We start from the raw sequence: 6770 nt of genomic DNA on the forward strand, positions 1-6770 counted from the left end.
AAAACTGCTCAGTGGAAAAAGGATGGATTACCTCAAAAGGCTTCTGTCTTATCTTAATAGTAACATTGGAAACAGAGCAATAGAAAAATATCCTCAAAATGTGGAAAGAAAATAACTCTTAACCAAAGATCCTCTACACAACAAGTACTCTTCAAAAATGACAGCAAAATAAAGACATTAAAATAAAAATGGAGAGAATGTAACAGCAGCATAACCACAGTAAGGAGGGAAAACACAAAAAGAGTTTTTGGGCAGAAGGAAAATAAAGCCTGGTGGAAGATTAAGTTTTGGCAAGAAAATAAAAATTGTGAATATATGTATAACTAAATGAACACTTTCTGCATAAAATGATTATGATACTGCATTATATGGGATTTCAGTATGTGTGTATGTTGGCGTTTAACAGAAATATAAGCAGACGGGGATAGATGTTCCAAAGTCCTTGCATTATCTCAGAAAATGGTGAAAGTTAACATTATACTTAGGACATAGTTTTAAGTCCCTGTTGCCTTGGATTAGGCAATCATTTCCTAGATATAACATCTAAAGCAGGGAGTCCCCAACCCCTGGGCCATGGACCCATGAGCAGTTCAAGGCCTGTGAGGAACCACACCACACAGCAGGAGGCGAGTGGCTGTGAACAAAGCTTCATCGGTATTTACAGCCACTCCCCATGGCACCCATTACTGCCTGATCTCCGCTTCCTGTCATATCAGTAGTGGCAGATTCTCATAGAAGTGTGAACCCTACTGTGAACTAGCAGCAAAGGATTTAGGTTGCCTGCTGCTTATGAGAATCTAATGCCTGATGATCTGTCACTGTTTCCCATCACCCCCAGATGGGACTATCTAATTGCAGGAAAACAAGCTCAGGGCTTCCACTGATTCCACATTATGGTGAATTGAATAATTATTTCATGATATATTAGAATGTAATAATAGAAATAACACAATAAATGTAATGCGCTTGCATTATCCAGAAACCATGCTCTCCCTCCCACCCTCCAGTCTGTAAAGACTGTTTGCCACAAAAACAGTCCCTGGCACCAAAAAGTTTGGGAACCACTAATCTACAGAGCACAAGCAATTCCCCACCCTTCAAAAGGAAAAATTTGACTTCACCAAAATTTGAAACTTTTGTGCTTCAAAGGACGCTATCAAGAAAATGGCAAAACAATCCACAGAATGGGAGAATATTTCCAAATCATGTATTTGCTAAGCCTTAATGTCCAAAATAAAGAACTCCTATCAACAATAAAAGGACAACTCACTTAAACAATAGACCAAGGACTTGAATACTTTGAGGAAGATATGCAAAAGGCAAATAAGCATATGAAAAGATTTCAACATCATTTATCATTACGGAAATGGAAATCAAAACCACCACGGACTATCACTTCACACCCACTAGGATGGCTTTAACGAAAAACATGAACAGTAAGTGTTAAGGAGGATGTGGAGAAATTAGACTCTCCTATATTGCTTGTAGGTATGTGAAAGGATGCTGTGTTCCCTCAAAAAGTTAAACATAAAATTGCCACATGACCCAGCAGTTCTACTCTTGGCTGTTTACCCAAGAGAATGAAAAAATATATTCACACAAAAGCTTGCATACAAATGTTTACACAGCATTATTCATAATAGTGAAAAATGTCTACCAACCAATGAATGAATAAACAAAGGGTGGTATATCTGCATGACGGAATATTATTCAACCATAAAAGGAATGAAGTACTGATACACGTTACAACGTGGACAGGTCTTAAAAACCTGCTCAGTGAAAGAAGCCAGACACAAAGGCTACAAAAAAAGGCCATTTATATGACATATCCAGGATAGGCATCTTTATACAGACAGAAAGTAGATTTGTGGTTGCCAGGGGGCTGGGGGAAGGAAAATATAGAATGACTGCTAATAGGGATGGAGTTTCTTTGTGGTGAGATGAAAACGTTCTGGAATTCAAAAGTGATCATCATTGCACAACGTTGTGAATGTGATAAAAACCAGTCAGTTATGCACTTTAAATAGTAAGTTTTGTAGTATGTAATTATACCTCAAAAAATCAAGTGACAATCATATGCAAAGTAGCAATACATATTACAGTTATTTAGCCTACATTTTGACAACTTCTGTGATAAGGTGGGAAAAATATATAGGCATTAGAGATGGGTATAGGTCTGGGTTCAAATCCAGTGTCCACCCCTTAATGGCTGTGTGATCCTGGGAAAATCTCACTGAAATCAGTTTTCTCCTCTGTATAATGGAGATAATAGTTCACTTGAAGCTTGTGGTGAGGATAGCTGTAATATGTAAAAAGATACTTGTAAAGATCTAAAACAGCTGGATCCTTTGAAATGACAAACCCAAACCAAAAAATTAATATGTGAAAAAGACTGATATAATAGCTGACAATCTCTACAATAAGCTCATAAAATATTTAGTTTACTTGTAAATATATGATATTTGCAGAAAGAAAAGTAGTGGTCTGAACTTGGGAGACCTGGAGATCCTTCAAAAGAAAAACGAAGAGGTTGACTTAGACTTAAGCTCTTCGGGAAGAGAGACTGTGCTCCTCACCTTCTTAGCCCCATTGCATTTTACTTCACCTGATATATGGACGTACGTCATAAATGGCAATGAAAGAAAAAGAGTAATATTATACCTTGCAAAGCTGATTTCTAGGGCAGGTGTTTTGAAAATGTTTCAGATAAGAGTCTAAAGAGGGTAAAACTTCCAAAGTAATGTGGGAGTGGATAATGCAATAATAAAAAGCAATCTAAAATAATAAGTGAAAAAGAAATGTGGCCAGTGAAGAGAAATAAAAGTACAATAAGAGGGTGGTATTTAAGTTCATAGGGTAATTACATTAAATTGCAAATGATCTGAATTCCTAGTTAAAAGACAAAGATTGTCAGACTAAATAGAAAACCAGCATATGCTGTTTACAAGAGATACATATAAAAAATTACTGCTATATTTTAAATTACTTTGATAAAGATTAGCTACCAAAAAACTAGCCATAGGTCATATATCGAATGGTGAAAGATTGAAAGCTTACCTTTGAGATTGGGAACAAGGTAAGATGTCCTATTTAGTTCAGTAAGACAAGCAAAGAAATAAAAAGTATAATGATGGAATAAATAAAACTCATTTTTCAGTGATATGATTGTGTACACCTGATATATGTACACAGAAAATTCAGATCTATAGATGCACTACTCCAATTAATGTCAACAGGTTACTGGAAGTAATTTCTAATAGTTTGATAAACAATTTCTATCAAAAATGAAAAAATTTAAAAGTTACTATCTAAAAGCATACAAGTATCAAGTTTCTGAGCAATAAAAGATTTGTAAGACTTCTTTAGATAAAACAATAAGATATCAATGAGAAGAATCAAAGAGAACCTAATTAAACATGTGCATGTTAAAAATTGGTAGACTCATTGTAAAGATAGTCTTCCTTAAATGTATCTATAATCAGTGCCAATGCGGTAAAAATTCAAAGATATAAAATTCAAGGATAAGTCTAAATTTTATATAGAAATGTAGACATTGGCCAGGTGCGGTGGCTCATGCCTGTAATCCCAGCACTTTCGGAGACCAAGGCGGGAGGATCACGAGGTCAGGATTTCAAGACCAGCCTGGCCAACATGGTGAAACACCGTCTCTACTAAAAATACAAAAACTATCTGGGCATGGTGGTGGGTGCCGGGAGGAAGAGGTTGCAGTTCCACTGCACTCCAGACCGGGTGACTGAGCAAGACTCCATCTCGAAGGGAAGGGGAGGGGAGGGGAGAGGAGGGGAGGGGAAGGAAGAGAGAGGAGAGAGGAGAGAGAAGAGAGAGAAAAGAGAAAAGAAAGGAAGGAAAGGAAAGAAAGGAAGGAAAGAAGGAAAGGAGGAGGAAAGAAGGAAAGGAGGAAGCAAAGAAAGAGAGAAAGAAAAGGAAAGAAAGAAAGTAAAGAAAAGAAAGACAGAAAGACATCAAAGTTAAGCCAGGACAAGAGCAAGGCGGGGAGATTCACTCTGTTATCCAGTCTTTTCAATAACAGTGAAGATAATGTGCAAGCCAGGTGCGATGACACATGCCTGTAGTCCCAGCTACTTGGGTGGTGGTGGTGTGGGACTCTAGTCCCAGCTACTTGGGAAACTGAAGCAGAAGGTTTGCTTGAGCCCAGGAGTTCAACTCCAGCATGGGCAACATAGTAAGACCCCATCTCTTAGGAAAAGAAAAAGTTGAAAAACTACCTATCAGGCTGGGCACAGTGGCATGCATCTGTAGTCCCAACTACTCGGGAGGCTGAGGTCAGAGGATCACTTGAGCCTAGGAGTTTGAGGCTGCAGTGACCCATAATCATGCCACTGCACCACTCCAGCCTAGGCAACAGTGAGACCCTAAAAAAAAAAAAATAACACAACAACCAAACAACAACAAAAAACTACCTATCAGGTACTATAATATATTTACTACTTGGGTGAGGGGATTATTAGAAGCCTAAACCTCAGCATCATGGAATATACTCATGTAACAGACCTGCACATCTACCCCTGAATATAAAAAAAAAAAAAAAATTAAAGAAGATAATACGCAGTTTGTGCAAGGGTAGATAAGTAGACCAAAAGAAAAGAGTCAAGAGCCCAGAAAGAGAGCTGTGCATATATGAACACTGATTTATTACAAGGGAAGTACTGCACAGCAGTGGAAAGAGGATGCGCTTTTCAATAAATGATACGATCTATGTTGGATCTCATCACACCATACAAAAATCTGTTCCAGTTAGACAGTAGTCCTAAGTATGAAAAGCAAAACAAAGATACTGGAGGATGTCATGGTCATTAATGTCACCCACCAAATATTTCTAGTTCCTTTTCAGGTCCATGTTAGAATTCCCTACCCCTTGAAATTGGGTATAGCCACATAACTTGCTTTGGCTAATGTCATGTGACTGGAAGTGATATGTGCTACCAGTGGAATTTTTCAAAGCCAGTGAGTGATCATTCTGTTCTTTTTCCCACTGTCATGACAATTTGCGATGTTCCAGTTGTCGGCCTAGGTCTCAGATTGAGAACAAGCCAATCTGGCTGGATGAGCAAAATAAACATGAGCAAAAATAAACCCAATGTTTTAATTTGATGAGATTCTTAGAGTTATTGAAATGTACCGTGGATTATGCATACTGATAGAAATTGCTAGGAGAAACAGGATGCTTTTGTAACAAAAAGTTATTAACATATGTATTAATGACTTAAAAGTTGATGGTAGGTGATAATGAAGGATGAAAGGGAGATCCATGTTATCCAGGAGCAAAGCATTTGTTGAGCTGTTGTGTGCAGTAACTTATAAGAGAATAACACACCGAATGAATTTGTGACTATAAGGGAAAGCTGAAAAACAGAATGTGTTGTCTGCCAGTGTTTGCATTACATAGGGTATTACATGGAAGAGATAAACTCAGATATATAAATGGCCATTTTGTAGCAGGAATAAAAAATAATATAGTCTAGAAATTTGGGGGATTTAAGAGTTGGAAAACACAACTGCTCTTAACCATAACCACTAACAGATAAAACTGAGAGAGCTGTGAGCAACAAAGATTAAACTCAGCCTTGTAGCAAAGATTAAATGAGATTATGGTCTTGACACCATGGTTAAAACCTCTGAAAAGCTTCTGTGAAAGTATTTGTCTCAGAATCAAGGTCCAACTAAAGGATATATTTAGACAAAATGGTTTAAGGAAAATAGACTAAAAGTTTGACTGTATCACTGAAGTCCTGATAAATTCAATTTACCTGAAAATAGTTGAAAGAGAGTCATGGAAACTAGAAAGCACTGAATAGAGCAAATCTAAGGAGAATGTCTAGAAAGGAGCTGTTGATGTAGCTTTTGAAACATGGAACTGATTGGACTCTAATACATAAAAAGTGTATGTTTTTAAGAGAGTTGTGTTGTTAAATCATAAATCTAGATATTAAAAGTCTGTGACTCTTTGGGACTTGAAATGACTTTGTACTACCAGCCATGTATGGGAAAGAAGCTGAGAGAACTGCACAATTCCAAGGAGGCTTATTCTCAAATGCCCGCTCCAGATGTGGACCAAGAGTATAATGGGAAGGGAAGATATTCCCAGAGCCTGGAGCCACAAGCTGCTAAGAACAATGGATAAAGGAGCTCTTCCCAAGGAGCAGAATCTGGACCCAATCGAGAAATATTACATACTCTACTCTCCCCTAGAGGAACTTCAGAGTATCTTCCCAGCCACATTGCAAAATTGCGATGAATCAGTGACTGCTGTGTTTAATTTTTTCTTTTTCTTTTTTTTTTTTTTGAGACAGAGTCTTGCTCTTGCTCTGTTACCCAGGCTGGAGCGCAGTGGCACAATCTCAGCTCACTGCAACCTCCACCTCCCAGGTTCAAGCACTTCTTCTGCCTCAGCCTCCCAAGTAGCTGGGATTACAGGTGCATGCCACCACACCCGGCTAATTTTTGTATATTTAGTAGAGATGGGGTTTCACCAACTTGGCCAGGGTGGTCTCAAACTCCTGGCCTCACATGATCAGCCCACCTTGGCCTCCCAATGTGCTGGGATTATAGGTGTAAGCTACCACACCCAGACTAATTTTTTAATTTTCTAATTGGAAGTGTTTATTGTTGTTATCTAATTCCTTTTCCCTTACTATAGATTCACATTTTGTTTTCTATGTAATTAGACTTGTTTACTAAAATAAATGTTTTTCTCTGCAACAGATTTTTAATAAATGATTTTTAAAATA

This window comes from Colobus angolensis, unplaced genomic scaffold, assembly GCF_000951035.1.
Source record: "Colobus angolensis palliatus isolate OR3802 unplaced genomic scaffold, Cang.pa_1.0 Scaffold247, whole genome shotgun sequence".
In the NCBI taxonomy this organism is placed as follows: domain Eukaryota; kingdom Metazoa; phylum Chordata; class Mammalia; order Primates; family Cercopithecidae; genus Colobus; species Colobus angolensis.